Genomic DNA, 27,543 nt, shown 5'->3' with positions numbered 1-27,543 from the left:
GGTTATCCTTTTATTATAGACCCTGGCAACTTGATATCTGCATTCAACTCTCCACTGAAATGACCCTTGTCAAGGCAGTCAGCTAGAAACTATGTTTAGTCCTTATTTGTGTAATAATTGACAGTGTTGATCAATATGTTCTCTGCAAAACTCTGTCCCTGTCATCCTACTTCTACTTCCTTGAACCTCGCCTTCCATTACAGCCTCTGAAGAGAGTTGTGCGCGTAAACATTCTTAATTTTCTTGCGAGTATTTCACCTTTCAACACTTTAATCTGGTTTCTGCGTGCAACACTTTACCCAAAACTGTTCTTGCAAATATAACCAAATCCTATGGATATTTTTCAAAAAATGTTTTTGTATTTCAGTCCATTGTCCACATATCTCCTGACTTTCTACCGACCTTTTGGCTACTCCTACCCAGATTCTTTGCCAACATCATGTTCTCTAGCAGAAAGGTTGGCAGTCTTTGGAGTTCCTTTTGGGGTCAGCTTCTCTCCTCACATTATATTTCCACCTTAAATGACTCATCTGTGTCTTTGTCTTCAAAAACCATGTGCTAATGACTGCCAAGTTTATCTTCGAGGATTGCAGGCATCCAGGTATAGACAGTCAGGTCCAAAGAAAAAGGACAGATGGACGAGCATTATGAAAGATGAGTCAGCCTGATTTCATTTGTCATTACTTCAAACCAAATCTAAATTTTGGAGAAACTGGCTAGATTTTAGTCAAGAGCTTTAAAAATCTTACAGTAATGAATATTCATTTAGATAAAAAGTTTCTCTCTCCTCCATTGCATCATAAACTCTTTGAAAAATACCTTAATTCATCCTCTAAATGTGCCTAATGAATTTTTTTTTTTTTTACCAGAGCTTCAACATCTTTAAAGGTCTGTGAATACTTGTAGTAAGTCACTGCAGCTTTAAATGTGCCTGAGCTGCCCTCCTGAGCCACTTTTCCCTGGGTAAATGTCCTACTTCAATCCGCTATTCTGGCAAGGCTCAGAGCTATTTATTAAATCTTTTGAAAATACTGTTTTTTGTTGTTTTTTTTTCTTTTTTACTTTCGCCGTGATTCATACAGTTTTCCCGTCTGCCATCACCAAATAATGTGCTTGTTTGTTACATCAGTACAACTGATATCCAGTTGGCAAGATTTTTTTGGAACATCTGTGTTTTAGTAAGACAAGTATTACTCAGCTTTTGAGGCATCAGGTTTAAGCAAATTTTGACTGAAAATTAAATGCTTTAATTATCTTGCTACAAAACTGGGATTATATTTTTATATTCATGAAAACGAAATGAAGTAGCAGCAAGATTTCAATCAAAATAAGTCATTTCCTTAACACTATATTTTAATTAGCATTGCAACAGTCAAGTTTTAATTATCTTTATTTTTTTCACAAAATTGCGTCTTTGTAGCTAAGTGAGATTGCTTCAGTGTGAGAGATGGTGTGACAATCATTCTAATGTCACAAATATTCTTTCTTTTAGTAATTCCTGTATTTTTTTATACCAATATTTGTTAAGTCCAAATAGTTAGGCAGGCTTTTTTCTGATACTTGACACATCACATCATTTCTTGATTCTTTCGTAAACAATGATGCAAATTCATTAGCTTCTCATTTATGCCTCATTTTTACTATTTCACACAATTTTTCATAGAAACAGTATTTGATCTGAGAACACCCACAGCAATCGGAAACATTTTTTCCAGTATTTAACACACTAGAGCTTGCCCTTGCATCAGCTGCTCACTTGCAGATTTGGTCATACATAAACTGGCTATATCAATATCATACTTAAAGATTTCTTATTTAAGCATCAAATTCTGTTTATTACTTATCCTGCTATTATTTTTAAAATTGTAGCTATGTAGCTTAATTTACTGTCTTCAGTGTACAGGCCCTTAAAATGCATAATCTCATTTAATCCTACTGAAAGTATATGTTAAACACGATGAACTTGAGACTCAAAGAGGTTAAGTAACTTTGCAAAAGGCACAAACAAGTGTAAGTGGCACAGCAGTTTCAAAATCATGACCGAGTCCCAACACCGCCATCTTTGCATTGCTGCCATTCCTTCATTTACATTCTGAAATTCCCTGTTGCCGCTTGGAGCTGACATTGGTTAGTTGCGTTAACTTCAGGGTAACAGTGAGAGAAGTTTTGATACATTAACTTATTTGACTCTTTGTGTACGTTCCAGATTTTATTTTTCCAATTTTCTGTAGTCTTGCCCCCTCTTATCTTAGAGATTTTATGTCTTCTTTTAATGACATATGCGATTTCTTAACATATTGGTTATCAGGAACAAAAAATTATCCCAAATGTAAAATATGTTTGATTCACATGAAGGATTTAATTATTTTGTTCACATGAAAATGTGAACAAAAAAAGAAAGCACTTGACAAAAGCACTACAAAATTCCCAGAATATGACAGAGATTCTCAGAATCTAGGCAACATCATATTCTGGATGTTTAGCGATCAAAAGAGAATGAGGGAGTATAACAAAGTAGAGTGTTCCATGAAACCTTTCATAAGCTGAAATGGCATAAAGTGAAGAACCTTAGGATACATTGTACTAACAAATGCACAAAGTAAATCAAGATAAAGCACAGATGCTCACAGACACAGTTCAGAGCTATGGCATCTCGATGCTGAGAGGCTGAGTGTAGTTCCCAGGGAAGGAGCTTGTTGGTGCCACTCTTACTGCTCAGGGAGTGTGCTGCCTCTGTAATGGCTCACTGCAGACCAAATGCTGAATGCTCTTTCTGTTTTCTGTGTTTTGTCCTAAAGCAAAAATTCGTTTTGGATTTCTTTCAGTTAGTGAAAACAGACCTTGGGGGGTATTGCTGGTTAGGTTCCAGACTACCTCAATAAAGCAAATGTGACAATAAAGTGAGTCAGTTTTCTAGTGCATATAAATGTTATTTTTATACTATGTTGGAGTCTGTTAAATGTACGTAGCATTATGTCTAAAAAATGTACATACCTTAATTTTAAAAAGACTTTATTGCTAAAAAATGCTAACCATCATTATCTGACCCTTGAGTGAGTGGTAATTTTTTACAATAGTAAGTCAAAAATAGCTGACTACAGATCACCATAGCAAATATAATAATAACGAAAAAGTTTGAAATATTTCGAGAATTACCAGAATATGACACAGAGACATGAAGTGAGCAAATGCTTTTGAAAAATGGCACAGATAGACTTGCTTAATGAAGGGTTTCCACAAACCTGAATTGTAAAAAAAATGCAGTATCTTCAAAACACAATACAGTGAAAAACAATAAAATGAGGTATGCCTATATATAGAAACATACACACACACAACAGAATGAAAGCAAATGTGAATGTGGCAAAATGTTACAGTGGGCAAACTGTGTAAAGGGTACTGTGAGAGGTATATTCTAAAACAGCTCCCAAGATTCCCATCCCCTATCGTACATGTCCTGAATAATTCCCTGTCCTTGAATGTGAGTGCGCCCTGTGACAATGAGGATGTCACTCCATGATTAGATTACTCTCTCTGGCCAAGGTGAAGAGATTTTGCATACGCAATTAGGATCCCAAATCAGTTACCTTTAAATTAATCAAAAGGGGGATTATCCTGGGTGGGTCTGATCTAAACAGGTAAGCCCTTTAAAAGAGGGTGTAAATGTCTGAGACATCCTTCTGCTGGCTTTGAGGAAGTAAGCTGCTGTGTTATGAGAGGGTCTGAGGAAGCACTTGACAAAGAATGGAGAGTGACCTCTTGGAGCTGAGAGCGGCCTTCAGCTGACAGCCATCAAGAAAATGAGAGCTCAGTCCTTTAGCTAAAATAAACTGAATTCTGCCAACAATCATGTGATTGTAGAAGATGATCCTAAACTCCAGAAGGGAACATTACCAGACTGGCACCTTGATTGAGGGACTCTGAGCACAAGAGCCAACTAATCTGTGCCTGGACTCCTGACATATATAAATATTGAGGTGATACATATATGTTGCTTTAAGCTGCTAAGTTTGTACTGGTTGGTTACCCAGCATAGATAACTAATACAGGTCAACAGATATTCTTTGTATTCTCCTTGTATCATTTTTGCACATTTGAAACTACATCAGTATAAAAAAATTTTAAGAACACCTTGTCCGTCTGTGTACCACTTCTTTCTTTCCCTGCTTAGAAGGCTATAGGCTAAGCTAATCAGCAAAATCAGTATCTCAACCCTTCCATTCCAGTAGCTCAAATAAGACAATAATAACCATGGCCTTTAAATGTCTTTGAAATCTTATATTGTGCTTTACTATTAATGTAAATATTGCACTAGAGTATAATGGATCAGTTTACTTTAATATGATGATTAAAGTTTATACTTTTGTTTCTAGCCATGATGAAGAAATCAGGATTGAATTTTCCTCTCTTTCATAAATCAACTAGAAAACTGAATGAAATAAGAAAGAACTGCATTCAAATATTGAACTGCAAGAAGTGAATAATCACAGTTCCTAGCAGGAGGGGAAAAAGTGAGGTGAGTCATACAATCATCCCAGCTTTCTATCTTGAAGCATTTACTGAATCACATTTCAAGTGGGGAGATCTTAAACAGAGCCTAGGGGTCTTGATGAGTTGTGAAGACTGAGATAGAAGTTTGGGGTAGCTGAAATGGCCCGGAAAACAGGCTGTATATCAGAGAGGAGGAAGCTACTCAGAGAAGTGCTCCAGGAAATTTTGTGAGTTTCCTTGACTTTATTAACTGAATACCAAGCAGCACATTTAGAAGGCTGGGGGAACGACTGGAATCCCTAAATTGAACAATTCTGAGAGATTCCAAAACCTGGGAGATGATCGCATTCTGATAAGGCATTTTGACCTTGTATACAGTGATCTAGGTAAACTCATTTTTTAGTTCTAGAAGTATTTTTGTGGAATTACTGTGATTTTTCTATATAGACAATGCTTTTATATGCAAATAAGCACCTTTTCAAATCTCTAAACCCTTAGCCTTAATAGAAAGACTATACCTTAGTCTATCCGAAGAGCAACTTCCATAGAACTTGTCAATGAGTGTTATTTTTTCTTTTAAATATGCAACAGAGTAGGAGAAACAGAAATAAAACTATATTGAACACTAGATAATAGAACCCTTATTTTAATCTGATTTTACCGTAGTATAATAAATATGTGAAAAAGCAAAAGGAATTTAACTGCTCTGGGACTCATTATTCCAATTTATAAATGAGGAAACTAATAATTAATCCATAGAACAGTTGTGAGAATTGAATGAGAAAATATACATAAGCCATAAAACTAATATAAATACTCAGCAATATTTCAGGTTTTTTTTTTTTTTTGTAAAGCTCAGCAAGAAGAAAAATGTAACCTTTAAAAAATACAATTAGAATATTGTTAAATAAAAATTTTCAAACTACATAGGAGCCACCCTTAAGAAAAAACAGCGTTCCTGGAATTTAATTTTTGTTGTTTTGGTTTAAGTAACATATAAATATTAGATTAATTTTAGAAAAAATGTTAAAAATATAGAATGGAAATTTTTAAACAAAATTACCTATTAGCTAGTAAGAAATTCTCTTGATGTTTATGTTGCAATACAGATATATATGTGTATATATACATATATATACACACAGTTTAAATATATATACACACACATAGTTTTTATATATATGTACACATATGCGTATATACACAGACACACAGAGATATGTACATATGTATAAATTTTTGCTTTAATAGGGATTGCTATTTCATCCATACTTCTAATCAGGGAACTGTTAAAGTGTACTGATCTTATATATGTTTCTTAAGTATTTTCATTATCAGTATTGCCTTTTACCATTTTGTGACCTGAAATATCTTCCCATTACCTCTTTTGGACATGAGAAACATACACTCTCACCACACCTTTCTATGATATTTTACTATCTTTTTATGAAATAAAATGTGTAAAGTTATAAAATGTGGGTAATTTTTTTGAAAAGTACCCACATTGTAATAGTGACTACAAGTGTTTGTGTTTAAACTATCATGAATGCAGTTTAGAGGTAAATTTTCTGAGGGTCTCTGTGAAATATTTTAACAAGCCACAAATATGCCACATAACTACTTTTTAAAAAAAGTTTCATAAACACATAACTCCCTTAGAGAATTTTCAAGATTATTAATCATGAATTTTTTTTTATAAGAACAGGCTATTTCCCTGACTTATTTGCCCTTTAGATAGTTAATGGTTTTATTTCTTCCAAAATTTGCTAGAAATACTAAAAACTACTATTCAATATCATGTGTTCTTTATTTTTTTGGTCAATATCACACACATTCTGTGGAATCTTGTCTCCACTGATCTCATTCTTCTTTCCAGAAATATTTTATAAATACCTAGAGAATGAGACTATGACTCAAGGGATAAATGTGCTCCCTCTTGTTCATTGTTTATGGGATAAACTACACACACGTTAAACTTGTATTCATTCTCCTCCATGAATTTTTTTGGACATGGCTTATGTCTTTGAGCTCTTGTATAAACCTCCAGCTGATCATAGATTTTTTTAATATAAACATAATTTTAGTTCTTTTAAAATTTATTTTTCAATTTACATACAGTGAGAGTATCCCTTCGTAGTGTACAGTCTACAGGTTTTGTCAAGTGCTTAAGTCATATATGCACCCCATACACAATACAGAAAATTTCCATTCCCCCCCAAATTTGCTTTCTACTGTTGCTTTGTAGTTAATCCTTCCTCCAAACCCCACTTCTGGAAACTACTGATCTATTCTCTGTAACTATAGATTTGTCTCCATAATGTGGTATAAATGGAATGATACAGTATGTAGCTTTTGGGGTGTAGATTCATTCATTCAGCACAATGCATATGAGAGCCCTCTATGTTGTTACAAGTATAATAAGTTTGTTCCCTTTTGCTGCTGGATGATATACTATTGTGGGTGTACCACAGTTTTCCCATTCACAAGTTTAAGAAAATTTTGACTGTTTCTACCTTTTGGTAATTATGAATACAGCCTCCATAAACATTCTAATGGAGGGGTTTTGGGTTAATGTAAGTTTTCATTTCTCATGTATAAATACCCTGGAGTGTGATTGATGGGTCACATGGGTGAGTACATACTTAGTTTACCAGAAAATGCCAAGGTGTTTCTCCAAAGTGCTTGTTCCCCTTGGCATTCTCTCCAGCAAAGTGTGAGAGTTCCAGTTACTCCACACCTTCCTTAGTAGTTGATGTTGTTTATTTTTTTGTTTTTATAATTTTTTTGCTTTTATAATAGGTATAAAATGGCATTTCTTTTGAGTTTATATTTTCCTATTGACTAATGATGTTGAGCATATCTTCATATGTTTAGCTTCCATTTATTTATCTTTTTTGGCAAAGTGACTGTTTAAATCTTTTGTGCACTTTTTAATAGATTTGTTTTCTTAGTGTTGAGTTTTGAAAGTCTTTGTGTAATCTGAGTACAAGTCCTTTGTAAGATATGTAATCTGCAAATACTTTCTCCAAAGGGTCTATAGTGGTATCTTTTTTTATGCCTGATATAGGTAATTTGCTTCTTTTTTTTTTATCATGGTGAGTCTGGCTAGAAGTTTATCAATTTGATAGGTATTTTCAAAGAAATAGCTTCTGCTTTTATTATTTTTTCTATTGTCTTTATTCTTTCAATTGCATTGATTTTTGTTTACGACTTCTTTCCTTCTTGTTTTGGGTTTAATTTATTCTTTTTGTTGTTTCTAAAATGTCTTAAATTACTGATTTGAGAACTACTTTCTTTTCTAAATTATATATTTATTGCTATAAGTTTCCTTCTAAGCACTTTGTTAGCTGTATCCCACAAACATTAACATGTTGTATTTTTATTTTCACTTAGTTCAAAATATTTTAAAATTTCCCTTTAATACTTCCCTTTTGAACCATAGGTTATTTAGAAGTGTGTTGTTTAATTTCCAGATATTTGGGGGCTTTCTAGATATTATTTCTCATCTGTTTCAGTTATGGTCTGAGAGGATACTTTATCCGATTTATACTCTTTTAAATGTGGTGAAATTTGTATTAAAGGACAGAACATGGTCTATCTTAGTGAATGTTTTGAATGATTTTTACTGTTGACCTATCTATGTCTTTATGTGTAAAGTAAGTTTATTGTAGATAGCATATCCTATACTTTAGTCTTTTTACCCAATCTGACATTCTGTGTCTTTTAATTGGTGTGTTTAGACTGTTTATATTTAATTTGCTTATTGATGTGGTTGGGTTAAAATCTACCATCTTGTAGTTGTTTTCCTAATTGTTCCTTCTCTTTTTTGTTATTGTTTTTCCCTCTTTTTTGTAACTTCTTAAAGGATAATGGAGTATGCATTTTTTAATTCTCTTTTATCTGCACTGTTGAGTTATTATTTATACCTCTTCTAAAATTTTTAGTTGTCCTTTGGGTTGTAATATACATCGTTAATTAAGCAGAGTGTATTTTCCAATAATATTATACTGATTTATGTATAATATATGAATATAAGTGAACAGATCAAACCAAGCATACAAATACATCCTTTGTGTTTTTATTGTTGAGCATTTTACATATGCTATAAATACACAATAAATAGCTAGTATTTTTGCTTAAGACAATCATTTATATTTCAGAGCAATTAAATATTAAGAGCAAATATTTTATACTTTTATTCCATTTTCTTTGCATTACTCTTCTTTTTGTAGATCCTATTTTTCTGATTTATTTCTTCTTACAGAATAACTTTTCTTAACATTTCTTACAGTGCAGATTTGCTGGCAATAAAATTCCTAGAGATTTGTTTGTCTCAGAAGGTCTTCCTCTTTCCATTATAACATATATATTTGGTGAACATAGAATTATGGCGGGAAAGTCTTATTTTTGTTTTTTTCCTTTTCAGCTCTTTGAATATGCTTTTCTGTTGTGAAATAATCATGTGTACTTATTGTAGAACTTTTATCCACTTTTGTCACTTGGTTCAAAGTATGAGAGGATATTTTGATGAGTGTGTATAGGGACACTCATTTTTCCTTTTGCCTTGGGCTCCAGTATGGCTTGTCATGGACTGTCAGAGAATTTTTCTCAATATCTCTTTCATTCTCAGCTTTAGGTCTCCTCTTAATGCTGTGCCAAGAATGTCTCTATGCTTTTGCAATTCTTTTCCACAGTGTTTCACTGTTACTTGTTATTTGTTGCTTGGTGCTTATAAGGTTGGTTGGGGGCAAGGGAAAGGGTCCTTCTCTGTTAGGCCTCAGTCCTAAGTAAGGCAATGCGCCTCTGGCTTGGGAGTGTGGCTTCTTAGTACTACTTAGTACTTAGTACTTAGTTCTCCACCAACTCTGGGCTTAGCTCCTGTTCCTGTCCCTCAGCCAGAGAGATTGTGTTTTTCTCTTCCCTCCTCATACCAATGGGTTTTCAGTGGTGTCCCGAGGATGACAATTTTTATTGCTCTTTCTCCTGAAGTTTAATGCTTTGGTCTGTAGGGGAAACAGGAGAGAAGGATTTGAGTGGGACTTTGTGCCTCTCAGCAGCTGCTGCTGTTCTCCTGCCCCATGCCTGTGCCACGAGGGACTGTTCCTCAGAACTCATTCAGTGAGGTCCAAGGAGAAGAGCCTTTCAGTGGGCGCAGCCTTTGCCTACATCTGCATTCCTCTGGGGCTCCTCATAAGCTCATACTCAGCATCCGCCAATCTGTGAACAACTCTAGCTGAATTCTTCAAACAATGGCTGCATTTGTTCCAAATAAACAGATGCTTCTAATCTGTCTCTCCCCATACACACTTGTCTTTCCCTAGATTTTGAGCTAGTTTATTACCTTGCAACCTCAGCTTTCTGATGGGTTCGAGAAAAGTTGGCAACTTGGAGTTTGTCACTTTTTGTTGTGAAAAAGGGGAATGATGCTCTTTCCAGCTCTCTACAATGGAAGTAGAAACTATAATCCTATGTATATTTTTAAAATAATTTTCTCTCCTCTTGACCACTCCAAGTTCAATCTAAAGACTTAAATCTTACTTTCTGTTTTATACCACTTATATGGTTATTTTGTCATTTAATCATTCACATCCTGCAGTATTTTTGTTGCTACTTTAAATTCTTATACAATAAACATTGTTTTTAAGTTTTTCACTTAGTCCTATGAATGTAAAAAAATGTCACATTCATCTTCATATTCTTTACAGCGATTGCTTTGTAATGGTAGAGTACAGTTTAAGGACTTGCTTTATTTTAGGCCACCTTTAGTTATTTGGCTAAAAAAAAAGAAAAATTTGCAGAGACTAGCAAGGCTAACAGTACTTTGTCAATGACAGATATGAAAAGAGAACTTATCTTTTAATTTTAAAAAAAGTTTTAGATGCATACATAAAATCTGATGTTATTATGACGACAGACGGTGTTGATTAGAATGTGAGTGAAAAAGATTTTCTTTTTAACCAGAATGCAAATAATGAACATATAATAAAAAATAAATAAATGCAAGTAGGCTGCAAATTTGTGTAGAATGGTCAGTTTAGTCTCTCCCAGTCTATATCAGAAGTCAGTTATAGCCAGAATTGTATATGCCAAACCTGGAGCCAAAGGGAGAAGTTGCTTGGGAGACATAATGGTTTTGTTAGCTGTGTTCACTCACCAAATGCTTGAGTCCCCCAGTCTCGGCCTTCTCTCCCCATTTGTATCAGAGCAGATTGATCAATCCCTGTTATGTGACACCCTCTTTTTCTAGATTACCTGAGGTGCCTATCCTATACTTTGTGTGAGGAAAGACTGTGTAAAAAAAAAAAAAAGTGAAGGGAAAATTTTCTAGGTTTCCTGGTTGTGATCCCATTATGTTTCGGTTATTTTCCTGTTTGATTTTGTATTTTTATAGACTTCTCTATGACACGTCTTCAGAAAATCTCTTGTGTTATTTCGTACAGATGACTAATCCCATCTATTCGTGGGTTTCACTTATTTCTAAGTTTCTTGAACATTCATGATTTTCCTCTCAATAGTGATTGTTACACCTCCCTCATGAACACATTTAAATAATTGTTGACAGTGGAGGAGGCCGTGCATGCATGGGGGCATATGGGAGATCTCTGTACCTTCTACTCAGCTTTGCTGTGAACCTAAAGCCGCTCTAAAAACTAATGTCTATTAAAACAAAAATTGAAACAAGTGATTAGCTCACTTCATGGCACTAGCATATAACAATTATTTCATGTGATATTTCTGAAGGCACAGTTCAAATAATTTTCACTTTTTAGACTTCTCATAATTATTTGAAACATTATAATTCCAAATAACTATGCATTTCCAAATGTATTTCCTTACTTGATTCCTTATCTTTGTGTCTCAGATTTTTTCTCATATTTGTCCATTTGGATGGCTGTTATTCTGACATTGTACTTTGACATTGAAATGACATTGTACTTTTATTCTGACATTGTACTTTCTTCTGAATAACAAAATATGTGATTTCCTTCCCATTCTCTCAGCATTAATCTATTGTATCCCTTCAAATTTGGGGCTGTCCTTCATTATGCATGTCAGGCTGTCAGATTTTCAACCTTGCTGAAAATAAAAATTCCCTTTATGAGTCGATATGGAGGGTAAAGAGTCAATTTTTTTTCCTTTTTTTTTTTTAAATAACCAGTGTGTATACTGTGAGACGAGTTCTCCTGTATTTTGTTTCTCACCAAAAGACAATGTCTTATCATAAAATCCTTCCTTCAAGGGCATTATATTTTTCTTTTAAGGTTCTTCACCTTTAAATATAGCACAACATAAAGCTTTCACAGATTGATGGGAATCATATTACAGTTTGAGGTAGAGTGTAGAGCTGTTTCCTCAGGGATTATCCACTATAGAATTCCCCTCTCCTCATATTTCTAATAACGGCATATCCTAAAATAATTGCAGTAAAGCAACCAACGTCTATTTCTTTGCATGGATTCAGTATACGTATGCTCAGGATTTGCTCACTGGAGTTTTGTTTTTGTTTCTGTTTTTGTTGTTTCCCTTCACAGGCTGAAAATCATGCAGTTCTTTTGTGAATGCCTCCTATTGCGCACAGTTGTTAACACCACATATTTCAGAGTCGTAATCCCCCCCCCCCATATCCTCACAGTGTCTCCAGCCTTTGAAATTGCGGCCCACATATCAATATGTGCACTAATTCAATAGCATACCAATAGTGCTACCACAGAATATCATGCGTTCCATTTATTCTAACCCAGTTTAAATATAGGAACTCGTTTATTATTAATTCTTTGTAAGTTTTCTTAAAATCTGGCAGATTAGGCTGGATACTTACATTTCTTAAAGTAGCAAATTATTACAATTTATTAGAAACATTCATCTTCTGTGCATCGCCTTTAAAAAGTTCCTACCATGAAAATGTGACAAGAAATGTTATTCATGAGCATGTGGCTATTGGGATGAGTCATAGTTTTTCCCCCTACAATGATGAAAGGCCCTAGCCAGCTCCAATTTATAATAATGAGTTTAAAAGCTAGCATGTCTTAAATTCCTATTATATACAAATTCCTTTATATATTTTATGTCTGACTATTCAATTAGGTAGATAATATTATACCTGTTTTAACTGATGGGTCTTAGAGGAATTCTTGTAAGAATTGTAGCCCCCAAGTGTTGACAGTGTTTGATGGATTCCCTCCGTCTATGAATGTGCCAAACGTAAAAGCAACAATTCCAATCCTCTGTTGCTTAAACAAGAAGAAAGCTTCATTATTTTTACCCAAAACTATGGCATATGTTTCAAGCAGAGATTTATCCCGGCTGTGGGGACTTGATAGGTTCTGAGTCTCATCTGGCATTCTCTTCTTGTCATGCCCATCCATGGTCTAGCATTGGGCCTCTGTAGTGCCCACTGTAAAAGAATAAAAAGAATCTGGTGTGCTGGCAGTCAGCTAAAATAGAAACCACTCTTCCCCATAGTAATGGTGGATGTTTCCACACGGGTCACTTTTACAGCTTGTGCTAAACTGGGGGAGTACAGTGGCTGCTACTCAAAAATGTTCTGTGGGCACCATATTCATGGGTAAGTCCTAGCATGTCATACAACTACTATTCTAATTGCTAGAAAGCAAGAAGAAGGGAGTGGCAATGAAATCAGCTACTGACTGTTCTTAAAGCATAAGGAGACCAGTCTAGGATTGGTTTTCTCCATCATAATAGTGGCTGACGTCAGAGGACCGCATGGGAGCTGGCGGAATAATATCCAAAGAATAAGCCCTAGTTATATATCCTTTACTTAAACATTCCTTAGTTCTAAGAACCAGGGTTATTTCCTTTATAATAAAGCCCATTCCTATTAGTGCAAACAGCAGGATGCGTGTGCCATCTAAACCTTTAAAATAGCAAATACCAAGTTATTGTGAGTGTGGGCGTGTTCAGGTGTGTCAAGCATTTAGAATAAGTTTTAGGAACTATCTCAACATTTCTTCAGACAGTAATAAATGTCTAAGCATGGGTTAAATTTCATATATTTCTTACTCTAAAGTTTATGTTTCAAGTGCCCTCCAGTACAGCATGTCGTCTTTATGTAGTTTGATGTTCTTCCTTTGTAAGTTGTTTCCATAGTGTTGAAGGTGAATACCTGATCTATGATCTGCTTCTTGATTTTGCTTATCCATGAATTTTATTTTGCTAGTATACCCAGAATTAATTGGACCCAGGGAATGGAATAGGGCAACTAAACTCATAAAATATTTGCATAGAAATAACGTCAACTTACTGATTTGTAATGATTAATATAAGTGCAAAGAGTACAAGAAACTTGTGCCAGTTCATCAATTCAGTTTCACCTCTGTCGGAAATTCTATATGGAAACCCAAATATAACAAGTCACTTAGAACCAATTCAGTCAGAGAAAGGGAAGGTAATTGGCTGGTTTTAATGGCAATGACGTCTAATCCATGCATTTCTGCTATAAGAACCTATTTGCTATAAGGACTAGATCTTGGAGTCTTTGTGTCAATATATCTACCCTACTGAAGAAAAAAGAGAACATTTTATTTTGATTTGGATAATATTATCCTCTAAGAGCAAGAATTATATACTGACTGGGAAGGGGACTCTTTAGGAGGAGGAGGAAGAAAGTATCAAGTTTAACTAGCAGACATTAAAAGATTTAAATAATTAACATCCAGAAAAATTATCAGTCAGACCTTGAGGAGGTAGAAGTAAGACACAGGAGAAAAGTGACAGAACCTGGTTACAAGAGTCAGAGTGGCAAAGAACACAGTAAGACATCGGATCAAGTTAAGGGTTCTGATCAAAGTTGCACGAGAATGTTCCACTCATGGAAGTCCAAGAAATAGGCCCTCTGTCTTATGGTAATTACCCGATACTAAGAAAAACCTTGCTCAATAAGGGATACATCTATAATTGGTCTTGTCAGATTCCATTTAGGAAAAGGAAGTATGTATTTCCAAGGTGCAAATGCTCGGACATGACTACACTGGGAGAGCTAATGACGTGGTCAGGTGTTCGGACCTACTCGTAGAGTCACCATGAATGTGACTGCTGCAGATGTGCAGTCTGCTGTGGGTGAACTGTGTTGCCACTCAGAGTTCATAAAAGGCGCTTCCATGGAGGTTGTGGTTTTACAAAATGGTAATCAACTCCCAGTAAAGATCCAAAGAAACTACAATCTTTTCTCTATTTACCCATAGTTGCATTCTTAGAATAGTCACTGTATATTAAACCCATGCAAAAAGTATCTTACGTTTATACTTAAAAGAGTTATGCTATAGATTTAAGAATTTATAAATAGTATTTCATCTTAAGAGTGTACTGTATGATATCTAAAGTCTTGTAGAATGCAGGGCCATCTTCAACTGTGCAGGACCATAAGTGCACTTCAGGACATCTAGTATCCCTGACCCTTGTACATTTAAGTCCAGGAGTGACTCTGATCATCTTGATAACCAAAACACCCTTTCAGATTGCCAGAGCACTAGAAGTGACAGCAGAGTCACTGAGAACAGTTTCTCTCGTGTTAGTAAATGCATTATTCGGGGCCGTATTGTATGGAGCTCTTTCAAAATGTTCAAAAACCTGGACTTTTCTATTTGCCTTGTATGACTCATCAATCTGTGATTTTTTTTTAAATTAAATATCTACATGTGGTCAAAGCTACAGTTAAGGATAGAGATGAGGAGTTAATCAGAAACAAACATCAAAAACAGAGACTCTGTGTGACTCAGTCAGAACAATTGTTTATTTTTCGATTTTTGAAACAAAAGGTGAACCTATCATAAACACAAAGACCTCGTTATACTAGGATCCAGGTCGGACCTGGGCTTTGAGATGTTAAGTACCTACAATCTGGAGAGTAGGTGTTTGAATAAAAACACAGAGGATTTGGGGAATAACACTTAAGGTTGTCATGGACATGTTTTCTAGCAACTCGAGGTCGAAAAGTAACTGCGCTTTGAACCTCTCTGATTACTAAGAACACGGGTCCTCTGTTTTTTTCAGCTTGATTTCAGATACCTGTGCTCTTCTCATGACACTGACTACTATCTCAGCATCCACAGGTTAATCACGTTTCCTTTTCGTACACAGGGGTTAGTAACTATGACTCAGAGCAGGGACCTAAAAACTCTTTAGCCTCCAGCCAGAGATATAATGTGCAAGACAGTGTAGGACAAACACGCACACTCCTCCTGTGCTAAGTATGAGCTGGCTGTTACCTGTTGCCTTTTGGCAGCCTGGAATTTCATTTGCATTTCAATTTATTTCTCTTCCTTTATTCTTTTTGATTCTTTCTGTTGTCTTTAACACTAATCTCTGTCTTTTCTCACTTAAAATTGTGTTAACAGATTGGAAGTGTTAAGCTTGATTTAGATAAATTAAAAAGGCTAACACTTCTGCCACGGGGTAATTTTGCCTTCCCATCCATTTCTTTCCATTATTGGGGCGTGGCCTTTTTCTACATCCTCGACCCCCATGTGTCAGTCACCAGAGCTTGCACTGGCTTTCAGTCTTCCTTCTTCCCCTCCCACAACCAGGCCCTTGCCAACCATCCACCATATACAATATTGCAGCTACAAGCTGTTCTCAGAAAAGCCACTCAAAATAGCTGAGGAGCAGCTGCTTCTGTGGTATTTTCAAAAGGAAGAAATTTGTATTTTTTTCCCCCCAGGGGCTAAGGGTCTGTTGGTTTTGCATAGAAAGAGGCAAATGAAGTCCTCCACTCCACCAGGAATTCTCTGCCCCTCACTCTTCAGCTCCAGTATCAATGTATGAATAATGGGCAGGGAAATGGACGATGGTTCTGGAAGAAGTATGCATCATTTACTTGAAGACTGTTCATTTGCTTCTCATATTTTTGCAACTGATATTTACAAGTAGATTAACAAGAGATGATTTCTGGGTACAAATTAGGGAAAAAAATAAAGGCCAGTTGAATCCAATTAGTATTTTCTAGCATTTTTTGACTCATTTGTCAGTCACCCAACATAACACTGGTGGGAGCGCTTTAATAATGTGGAGGAAAAGTATCATTAAAGTCTAGCATGCTTCTTCTACTCTTGAAATTTAAAGGCTTTGAGAAATTTGGGGAATGAGGCTAAGTATCCTTAATTTTTTAGTCTGCTATTATAAGCCTCTTCTTTCCCCCTTCCCTCTCACACCTCCCCAGGAAGCACTTGAAAGAACAGTGTGGCTGTCAGGGCTAGAACAGAACAATTAGATGTCAAGGATGCAATTAGTCTAAGATTAGAGGATCAGGGACTCAAACTCATGGCATCTGAGACCAGGCAGCTATGAACTAGTAATTAAGAAACTACTTTCCACTTATTTCCTGGAAAAACTGTATTTGTGTATTTCCTGCAAGATAATGTTCAGTCACTGTACAGTTATGTTCCAGTTGAGCAATTGATGCCACATCTTGATTCTGGAAGGGTTGAAGTGCCTCTCCAGAAGGAATACTCCTGTACATTAGTAACGCATCCCATTGCCTCCAAAGTAAATTTTATGCTGCAGGTCAAGCGGAGCTACAGATAATCACACTTCTTGTCACATGCTGTGGAATCACATCAAGCATTATAAATTATTAGAGAATTCACATGGACATCATGTAATACCACAGGAGTTCCATTATGATTTACCATTCATTAACATCCACTGACTATATTTCAAAGTGCTGTTGCTCTGTCACACCACAGGCTGTTATACAAACCATAAATGCTATCAATATTGCTGCATTTATGTAAGCTCCGACTGATGAAAATGTGATTTGCCCCATAATACCTTCTTAGTTTGATATGTGACTTAGATTGCTGACCCAACATTACTTCTATCTCAACTTGTCACACGGTCAATTATACTGAATAACTGCAGGGCTTAAGAGCACAGAGGAGAACCAGTATTGGAAAGAAAACATTACTCCCATAATTTAAAAAGAGAAAAGAAATACTAGGATGAGGGGTGGGGGCTTTTCTGTGCCGATGAAAACAAATTTTAAAGGTTGGTAGCTTCCAGGGACACGTCATAATTTAGTCTGCCCCTTACAATTTAGGTGAATAAGAGATGTTCTCAGTTTTGGAGAGAAAAACTGCTTGTTTGCTTACTTTTTTCCATTCCTCTCTCTTCATTACTGCTTCCTCCCTTTTATCAACATATATTTATCGAATGCATATTACTTATTACATTTCCTTTGTGGGCCATGGAAAAGTCAAATTCTTTGGTGTAAAGGCACAGAATAAGGTCTCTACTCACACTAAATAGTGGTGGGAAAAAAGTTAACATAGCTTAACAAACAGTTACTTTCATAATAGATGCCATGTATCACAGGATGTTATAATTGAGATTCTCCGTAGACATACCTAGTCTAACACTCCATCAGGAAAATGAGGCCAAGATTATCAAATAAATGGTCAAACACCAAATGTGAGAGCACATGAAATCAGGACTAGAACCCCCCATCTCTCAGAACTTAGCCAGCAAATGTTCTTCCCTCTTGCACTTGCTTATATACTTTGCTAGCCTGGAAGATGGAGGCAGTTGTGAGACAGGTTCATTTTGTACTAGGTAGCTTAAGCACTTAGTTTTCTTCAAGAAAAAACTAAGAAACTGTGGAGAGGTTAAACTTGGGTAATAGAAAAGACACAGAAATAGAATCATAGGAGACCAGACTCAACCTGCTGCATGATTTGGGGTAAAACATTTAGATTTGAGCTGCAAGGCAAATAAATGAGTGCGCTAAGCTTCAAGTGCTTTCTGTTGTGGATGCGTGTTCTTTGGATGTGAGCTCTTTTGCTTGTCTGTCAGATGAAGCTCTCTCCCACAGTGAGAAAACCATTGTGTAAAATTATGTTTTTATGTTTAAAATGTACGAATGTTCAAATGTCTCAAAGTTCTAGAGTAAAAAGCAACAACCCTTTGATGTTTCCTGGATGGTGAATAACCAAGTTATAGCACTAATCAGGCAGGCAGGCGAGGTTAATAAAGAGGAGACAGGTTAATAATTAATTGCAAATGAGAGGAATGCCAGCCCTATCCAGTCTAAGAAGCCCTACGGAAGAGGAAGCTCCAGGAAAAGGAAAGACATTTGGTGGTGTGGTCTTTACAGATCCCTTGCTTAGTTTTGCCAGGTGAAACTCAACATAGAGAGGAGATTTGATTCTCGAGGTGTCAAGGTGACTCCCCAGCATCTTCACCAGTACTGGGACTAATTGGAGCCCTGCAGTAGATGAAGCCTGCATCATAATGAGCTGAGCTGCCAGGCAGGGGTCTCAGTGGTGCCAGGCTGGGTGTACAGAGACCTGGGTTTATAGAAATTTGGAGCAGGCTGAACTGATAAAACTCTACACACATCACATACCTTGGGAACAGTCCTAAAAATAGAGCCAGGAACCAGTGTGCAGTGTAGGTTTGGGCAGGGCTAGGTAGAAAGGAGAATTAAGACAAGAGGAACGAAGGTCCTCCTGGGAGCCGGCACAATCTTGGTTTATAATGGGCCCTCGACAGCTCTAACACAAATTTAACATGACAGCTCTTTCGACTTTGATATTAGTTTTTCTCATCATTTTGCTTCAAATGGTATTTTCTTAATGTAAGATGTAAAGGTAGATATCGAAGTTTTGGATACATTTATTTTGACATTTTGGTAATCAGAGATGTTTATTTTCTAGGGAAGAAAAGTCAAACCCTACAAATGGATAGTACATTTTCATGTCTCTCTCTGTTAAACTTATATGGAGAAGGGCTCAGAAAGTTAGGTTTTGATGCTACCCTCAATTGTGCCTCCTGGTGGCCGCTACCTTGGAGTTAATTTTCAAAAGGAAATAAAATGGTCTGTCGGCAACGTGCCCTACAAATCCAGCTTATTTGGAGATAATAAATGTCACACTCATTATCTTCTTTTTTCTCATGTAAACAAACAGGTATAACATTTAAATATCAGGCAGATTTAGGGAAATTTATTTTTGTTTACTTTTTAAAGGCTGTATGAAGGGCTTAGCTAATTTCACAACAAATTAATATTCATTCAATAAATATTTAGTGAGATCTTTTTTCATGCCAGAACTGTCACTGTTTCAGATATAATGTATTTCTATATTTGCATTATTTTTTACTTCTTTTAAAAATGAATTTCATATCTCAGGAACTATTTTAGGGTGAGTTGAATAAAATAATAAAAGTACTATATGTTCAAAGAATTGTTTTTGCATGAGGGACTTTCTGATGAGTCAAAGATGGCAGGAATTGAAGAATAAGACGATGATGAAAGGAACAGTACGGGAGCTTTGACTAGATCTTACTGGAAATGCCACTGTGTTCAGAAGTAGGAATCAGCCTCCTGTGTAGCTTTGCACTCTGAAGACTGATGGCTTCCCTGTGCTCCCTTCACTTAGAATAATAGTGAGTCACTGGGCACAGCTCCAGCTTAAAGTGGAACTTTGGAAAGAACATTTTTTGTAGCTTTTTGTCTTTTCCTAACGAATCACATAGAACTCTTACTTTTAAAGGGTCCCCAACTGAGAAGCACATTGGACCAACTGGATAAGGGAGTTTGAAGCATCAGTGATATTCTTCATAATCTAGGCTGCAAAGTTGGAGAAACTTATTCAATCTGTACACAATCTAGGTAATACATTTCCTCAAATGGTTCTCAAGCTTTGTGTTGCAGAAAATGGTGTCTAAAGGGCTGAGAGAATTACATTGCCATTGTGCTGGTCACTTCCTTGGTGACTCCACTCCTGAGAAAGCCAATTAGACTCTTAGGAACATCCCTCATCCAAATGGACTGCGTGAGCCATATTGGTAAGGGAGTTTATTTTTAAAAGAGATACTAGTTATTATGCAAAAAGGTAAACCTTATGCTAAACAAACAAGTATCTCCAGTCTTCAGGAGATTCCTTCTGAAGCCATCCCGTTACCTCCAGACGTATTGGCCATTTCTTGGAGGAGATTTTGTCAATGCGCTAGAACTGGCTCCTCTCCCTAGTCTTGTGTTCAACTCTGTCACTAACCCCTTTCTTTAACGTGGCAAACACTTCACTCTAGATGTGATATTCTCCTAATTTCTTGGAATTCTGATGGACATCCTTCCCCAAATGGCTCTGAGCTCTCCTCACTTTGGAGTAGGAAGAACTGCAGCAGAGAACTGACGGTTCACAAAGCTTTGGATGCTGGACAGCTGCACAGAACTATATGGCTTGAGGATCACTCTAACAGTTCTTTTATTAACCAAGGTCAAAACTCAAAGTGTGTTTGTTGAATGAATGAATGAATTGAATCCTTACAATGAGCCAAACTTTGTGGCAGGCCACTAGAAAACAGAATAAAATAAGACAGTCAGTGACTTCAAGGGACAATGACTAAGACACGTATAAACACATACAGGCATACCTTGGAGATATTGTAGGTTCAGTTTCAGACCACCACAATAAAGTCACGCACTGGTTTCCCGGTGCATATGAAAGTTACGTTTACACTATTCTGTAGTCTAGTAAATGTGCAATAGCATTATATCTAAAATCGTACAAATCTTAATTATAAAATACTTTACTGCTAAAAAATGCAAAACTGTCATCTGAACCTTCAGTGAGTGGTAATCTTTGTCAACTTGATTGCTTCTGTAGCCTGAACACAATTGGCCAAGAGTAGTTAAATCATGGCTTGAAAATGCATTTTGATGTCGCTGTGTTCTGTACTAGTTAACAAACTGAACAAGCATTACTGAGTTTGTAGTTTATTTTCTTAGTTACTTTCTAAATTTCTAAAACTTTGAAAATCACCCGAATTATATAGAGAAATCTAAAATATACCTATAAACTTAGAATGTTTAATAAAAGACATTCATTATTTTAATATGATCATTCTTACCCTTTTTCTAATATCTTATATTTTCCTAGAAAATCATGCACTTAACTCAGGCTTTAAAATAAATATATTTCCATAGAGTTGAGACAGTCTCCAATGATCATCTTAATCTCTTCTTTATCTATGGTTCATTCTCATCACCAATCCTAATTTTGTAATTTTGTGCTTTTTTTCTGGATTTTATTTTATTTTATCTTATTTGGAATTATTGAATATTTTATTTTTTTATGCAGCAGGTTCTTATTAGTTATCCATTTTATACATATTAGTGTATATATGTCAATCCCAATCTCCCAATTCATCAAACCCCCCCCCCGCACCGCTTCCTCCCCTTGGTGTCCATACAATTGTTCTCTACATCTTTGTCTCAATTTCTGCCCTGAAAACCGGTTCATCTATACCATTTTTCTAGGTTCCACATATATGTGTTAATATATGATATTTGTTTTTCTCTTTCTGACTTACTTCACTCTGTATAACAGTCTCTAGATTCATCCACGTCTCTACAACTGACCCAATTTTGTTCCTTTTTATGGCTGAGTAATATTCCGTTGTAGATATATGTGCCACATCTTTATCCATTTGTCTGTTGATGGGTATTTAGGTTGCTTCCATGACCTGGCTATTGTAAATAGTGCTGCAAGGAGTATTGGAGTGCATGTGTCTTTTTGAATTATTGTTTTCTCTGGGTATATGCCCAGTAGTGGGATTGCTGGGTCATATGGTAATTCTATTTTTAGTTTTTTAAGGAGCCTCTGTACTGTTCTCCATAGTGGCTGTATCAATTTACATTCCCACCAACAGTGCAAGAGGGTTCCCTTTTCTCCACACCGTCTCCAGCATTTCTTGTTTGTAGATTTTCTGATGACGCCAATTCTACCTGGTGTGAGGTGATACCTCATTGTAGTTTTGATTTGCATTTCTCTAATAATTAGTGATGTTGAGCAGCTTTTCATTTGCTTCTTGGCCATCTGTATGTCTTCTTTGGAGAAATGTCTATTTAGGTCTTCTGCCCATTTTTGGATTGGGTTGTTTGTTTTTTTAATATTGAGCTACATGAACTGTTTATATATTTTGGAGATTAATCCTTTGTCCATTGATTCGTTTGCAAATATTTTCTCCCATTCTGAGGATTGTCTTTTCATCTTCTTTGTAGTTTCCTTTGCTTTGTAGAAGCTTTTAAGTTTCATTAGGTCCCATTTTTTTATTTTTGTTTTTATTTCCGTTACTCTAGGGGGTGGATCAAAAAAGGTCTTGCTGTGATTTATGTCAAAGAGTGTTCTCCCTATGTTTTCCTCTAAGAGCTTTGTAGTGTTGGTCTTACATTTAGATCTCTAATCCATTTTGAGTTTATTTTTGTGTATGGTGGTAGGAAGTGTTCCAATTTCATTCTTTTGCATGTAGCTGCCCCATTTTCCCAGCACCACTTATTGAAGAGATTGTCTCTTCTCCATTATATATCCTTGCCTCCTTTGTCATAGATTAGGTGACCATAGGGGCGTGGGTTTATCTCCGGGCTTTCTATCCTGTTCCATTAATCTATATTTCTGTTTTTCTGCCAGTACCATATTGTCTTGATTACTGTAGCTTTGCAGTATAGTCTGACATCAGGGAGTCTGATTGCTCCAGCTCAAGACTGCTTTGGCTATTCGGCGTCTTTTGTGTCTCCATACAAATTTTAAGATTTTTTGTCCTAGTTCTGTAAAAAAATGCCATTGGTAATTTGATAGGGATTGCATTGAACCTGGAGATTGCTTTGGGTAATATAGTCATTTTCACAATATTGATTCTTCCAATACAATAACATGATATATCTCTCCATCTGTTTGTATCATCTTTCATTTCTTTCATCAGTGTCATAGTTTTCTGCATCCAGGTCTTTTGTCTCCTTAGGTAGGTTTATTCCTAGGTATTTTGCTCTTTTTGTTGCAATGGTAAATGGGAGTGTTTCCTTAATTTCTCTTTCGGATTATTCATCATTAGTGTATAGGAATGCAAGAGATTTCTGTGCATTAATTTTGTATCCTGCAACTTTACCAAATTCACTGATTATCTTTAGTAATTTTCTAGTGGCATCTTTAGGATTCTCTATGTATAGTATCATGTCATCTGCAAACAGTGACAGTTTTACTTTTTCTTTTCCAATTTGTATTCCTTTCATTTCTTTTTCTTCTCTGACTGCCGTGGCTAAGACTTCCAAAACTATGTTGAATAATAGTGATGAGAGTGGATATCCTTGTCTTGTTCCTGATCTTACAGGAAATGCTTTCAGTTTTTCACCATTGAGAATGATGTTTGTTGTGCGTTTGTCATATACGGCCTATATTATGTTGAGATAGTTTCCTTCTATGCCTACTTTCTGGAGAGTTTTTATCATAAATGGGTGTTGAATGTTGTCAAGAGCTTTTTCTGCATCTATTGAGATGATCATATGTTTTTTATTCTTCAGTTTGTTAATATGGTGTATCATATTGATTGATTTGCATATATTGAAGAATCCTTGCATCCCTGGGATAAATCCCACTTGACATTAGTGTATGATCCTTTTAATGTGTTGTTGGATTCTGTTCGCTAGTATTTTGTTAAGGATTTTTGCATCTATATTCATGAATGATACTGGTCTGTAATTTTCTTTTTCTGTAGTATCTTTGTCTGGTTTTGGTATCAGTGTCATGGTGGCCTCATAGAATGAGTTTGGGAGTGTTCCTTCCTCTGAAATTTTTTGGAAGAATTTGAGAAGAATGGGTATTAGCTCTTCTCTAAATGTTTGATAGAATTCACCTGTGAAGCCATCTGATCCTGGACTTTTGTTTGTTGGAAGATTTTTAATCACACTTTCAATTTCATTGCTTGTGATTGGTCTGTTCTAATTTTGTATTTCTTCCTGGTTCAGTCTTGGAAGGTTATACCTGTCTAAGAATTTGTCCATTTCTTCCAGGCTGTCCATTTTATTGGCATAGAGTTGCTTGTAGTAGTCTCTTAGGATGCTTTGTATTTCTGTGGTGTCTGTTGTAACTTCTCCTTTTTCATTTCTAATTTTATTGATTTAAGTCCTCTCCCCCTTTTTTTTGATGAGTCTGGCTAATGGGTTATCAATTTTGTTTATCTTCTCAAAGAACCAGCTTTTAGTTTTATTGATCTTTGCTTTGTTTTCTTGTTTCTATTTCAATTACTTTGCTCTGATCTTTATGATTTCTTTCCTTCTGCTCACTTTGGGTTTTGTTTGTTCTTCTTTCTCTAGTTCCTTTAGGTGTAAGGTCAGATTGTTTATTTGAGATTTTCCTTGTTTCTTGAGGTAGGCTTTTATTGCTATAAATTTCCATCTTAGAACTGCCTTTGCTGCATCCCATATGTTTTGGGTTGTCGTGTTTTCATTGTCATTTGTAGGTATTTTTTGATTTCCTCTTTTGATTTCTTCAGTGATCTCTTGGTTATCTAGTAATGTAGTGTTTAGCCTCCATGTGTTTGTGTTTTTTATGTTTTTTTCCCTGTAATTGATTTCTAATCTCATAACGTTGTGGTCAGAAAAGATGGTTGATATAATTTCAGTTTTCTTACATTTACTGAGGCTTGACTTGTGACCCCAAGGTGTGATAAGTCCTGGAGAATGTTCCAGGTGCACTTGAGAAGATGGTGTAATCTGCTGTTTTTGGATAGAATGTCCTATAAATACCAATTAAATCTACCTGGTGTATTGTGTCATTTAAACCTTGTGTTTCCTTATTAAGTATCATTTGAATGATCTGTCCATTGTTGTAAGTGAGGTGTTAAAGTCCCCCACTCTTATTGTGTTACTGTCAATTTCCACTTTCATAGCTGCTACCAGTTGCCTTATGTATTGAGGTGCTCCTATGTTGGGTGCATATATATTTATAATTGTTATATCTTCTTCTTGGATTGATCCCTTGATCATTATGTAGTGTCCTTCTTTGTCTCTTGTAACATTCTTTATTTTAAAGTCTATTTTATCTGAGTATTGCTACTCCAGCTTTCTTATGATTTCCATTTGCATGGAATATCTTTTTCCATCCCGTCACTTTCAGTCTCTGTGTGTCCCTAGGTCTGAAGTGGGTCTCTTGTAGACAGCATATAGATGGGTCTTGTTTTTGTATACATTCAGTGAGCCTGTGTCTTTTGGTTGGAGCATTTAATCCATTCATGTTTAAGGTAATTATCAATATGTATGTTCCTGTTACCATTTTCTTAATTGTTTTGGGTTTGTTTTTGTAGGTCTTTTTCTTCTCTTGTGTTTCCCACCTAGAGAAGTTCCTTTAGCATTTGTTGTAGAGCTGGTTTGGTGGTGCTCAATTCTCTTAGCTTTTGCTTGTCTGTAAAGCTTTTGATTTCTCCATCGAATCTGAATGAGATCCTTGCTGGGTAGAGTAATCTTAGTTGTATGTTCTTCCCTTTCATCACTTTAAATACGTCATGTCACTCCCTTCTGGCTTGTAGAGTTTCTGCTGAGAAATCAGCTCTTAACCTTATGGGAGTTCCCTTGTATGTTATTTGTTGTTTTTCCCTTGCTGCTTTCAATAATTTTTCTTTGTCTTTAATTTTTGCCAGTTTGATTACTATGTGTCTCAGCATGTTTCTCCTTGGGTTTATCCTGTATGGGACTCTCTGTGCTTCCTTGACTGGGGAGGCTACTTCCTTTCCCATGTCAGGGAAGTTTTCAACTATAATCTCTTCAAATATTTTTTCAGGTCCTTTCTCTCTCTCTTCTCCTTCTGGCACATCTATAATGCAAATGTTATTGTGTTTAATGTTGTCCCAGAGGTCTCTTAGGCTGTCTTCATTTCTTTTCATTGTTTTTTCTTTATTCTTTTCCACAGCAGCAAATTCCACAATGCTGCAATGAGAGCTGCAGTGAACATTTTGGTACATGATTCTTTTTGAATTATGGTTTTCTCAGGGTATATGCCCAGTTATGTAATGGGATTGGTGGGTCATATGGTAGTTCTATTTGTAGTTTTTCACGGAACCTCCTTACTGTTCTCCATAGTGGCTGTACCAATTCACATTCCCACCAGCAGTGCAAGAGTGTTCCCTTTTCTCCACACCCTCTCCAGCATTTATTGTTTCTAGATTTTTTGATGATGGCCATTCTGACTGGTGTGAGATGATATCTCACTGTAGTTTTGATTTGCATTTCTCTAATGATTAATGATGTTGAGCATTCTTTCATGTGTTTGTTGGCAATCTGTATATCTTCTTTGGAGAAATGTCTATTTAGGTCTTCTTCCCGTTTTTGGATTGGGTTGTTTGTTTTTTTGTTATTGAGCTGCTTATAAATTTTGGAGATTAATCCTTTGTCAGTTGCTTCATTTGCAAATATTTTCTCCCATTCTGAGGGTTGTCTTTTGGTCTTGTTTATGGTTTCCTTTGCTGTGCAAAAGCTTTGAAGTTTCATTAGGTCCCGTTTGTTTATTTTTATTTCCTTTCTCTAGGAGGTGGTCAAAAGGATCTTGCTGTGATTTATGTCATAGAGTGTTCTGCCTATGTTTTCCTCTAAGAGTTTGATAGTTTCTGGCCTTACATTTAGGTCTTTAATCCATGTTGAGCTTATTTTTGTGTATGGTGTTAGGGAGTGATCTAATCTCATACTTTTACATGCACCTGTCCAGTTTTCCCAGCACCACTTATTGAAGAGGCTGTCCATTCTCCACTGTATATTCCTGCCTCCTTTATCAAAGATAAGGTGACCATATGTGCGTGGGTTTATCTCTGGGCTTTCTATCCTGTTCCATTGATCTATCTTTCTGTTTTTGTGCCAGTACCATACTGTCTTGATTACTGTAGCTTTGAAGTATAGTCTGAAGTCAGGGAGCCTGATTCCTCCAGCTCCGTTTTTCGTTCTCAAGATTGCTTTGGCTATTTGGGGTCTTTTGTGTTTCCATACAAATTGTGAAATTTTTTGTTCTAGTTCTGTGGAAAATGCCAGTGGTAGTTTGATAGGGATTGCATTGAATGTGTAGATTGCTTTGGGTAGTAGAGTCATTTTCACAATGTTGGTTCTTCCAATCCAAGAACATGGTATATCTCTCTATCTATTTGTATCATCTTTAATTTCTTTCATCAGTGTCTTATAATTTTCTGCATACAGGTCTTTTGTCTCCTTAGGTAGGTTTATTCCTAGATATTTATTCTTTATGTTGCAATGGTAAAATGGAGTGTTTTCTTGATTTCACT

At 36.0% G+C, this 27,543-nt stretch overlaps 1 long non-coding RNA gene across 1 annotated transcript in view; it reads left to right on the top strand.

Annotated features, from left to right (window-relative positions):
* The window catches only part of LOC109550294 (uncharacterized), a 432,204-nt gene that overhangs the window by 133,197 nt on the left and 271,464 nt on the right, over nt 1-27,543 (top strand). Inside the window, exon 3 of the long non-coding RNA XR_004521593.2 lies at nt 4,374-4,516. This is a non-coding gene — a long non-coding RNA (uncharacterized lncRNA). The remainder of the gene's footprint in view (nt 1-4,373; nt 4,517-27,543) is intronic.

Source organism: Tursiops truncatus, chromosome 13, assembly GCF_011762595.2.
Source record: "Tursiops truncatus isolate mTurTru1 chromosome 13, mTurTru1.mat.Y, whole genome shotgun sequence".
In the NCBI taxonomy this organism is placed as follows: Eukaryota; Metazoa; Chordata; class Mammalia; order Artiodactyla; family Delphinidae; genus Tursiops; species Tursiops truncatus.
The sequence above is the reverse complement of the archived record's forward strand: the minus strand, read 5'-3'. Positions and strand labels throughout refer to the sequence as shown.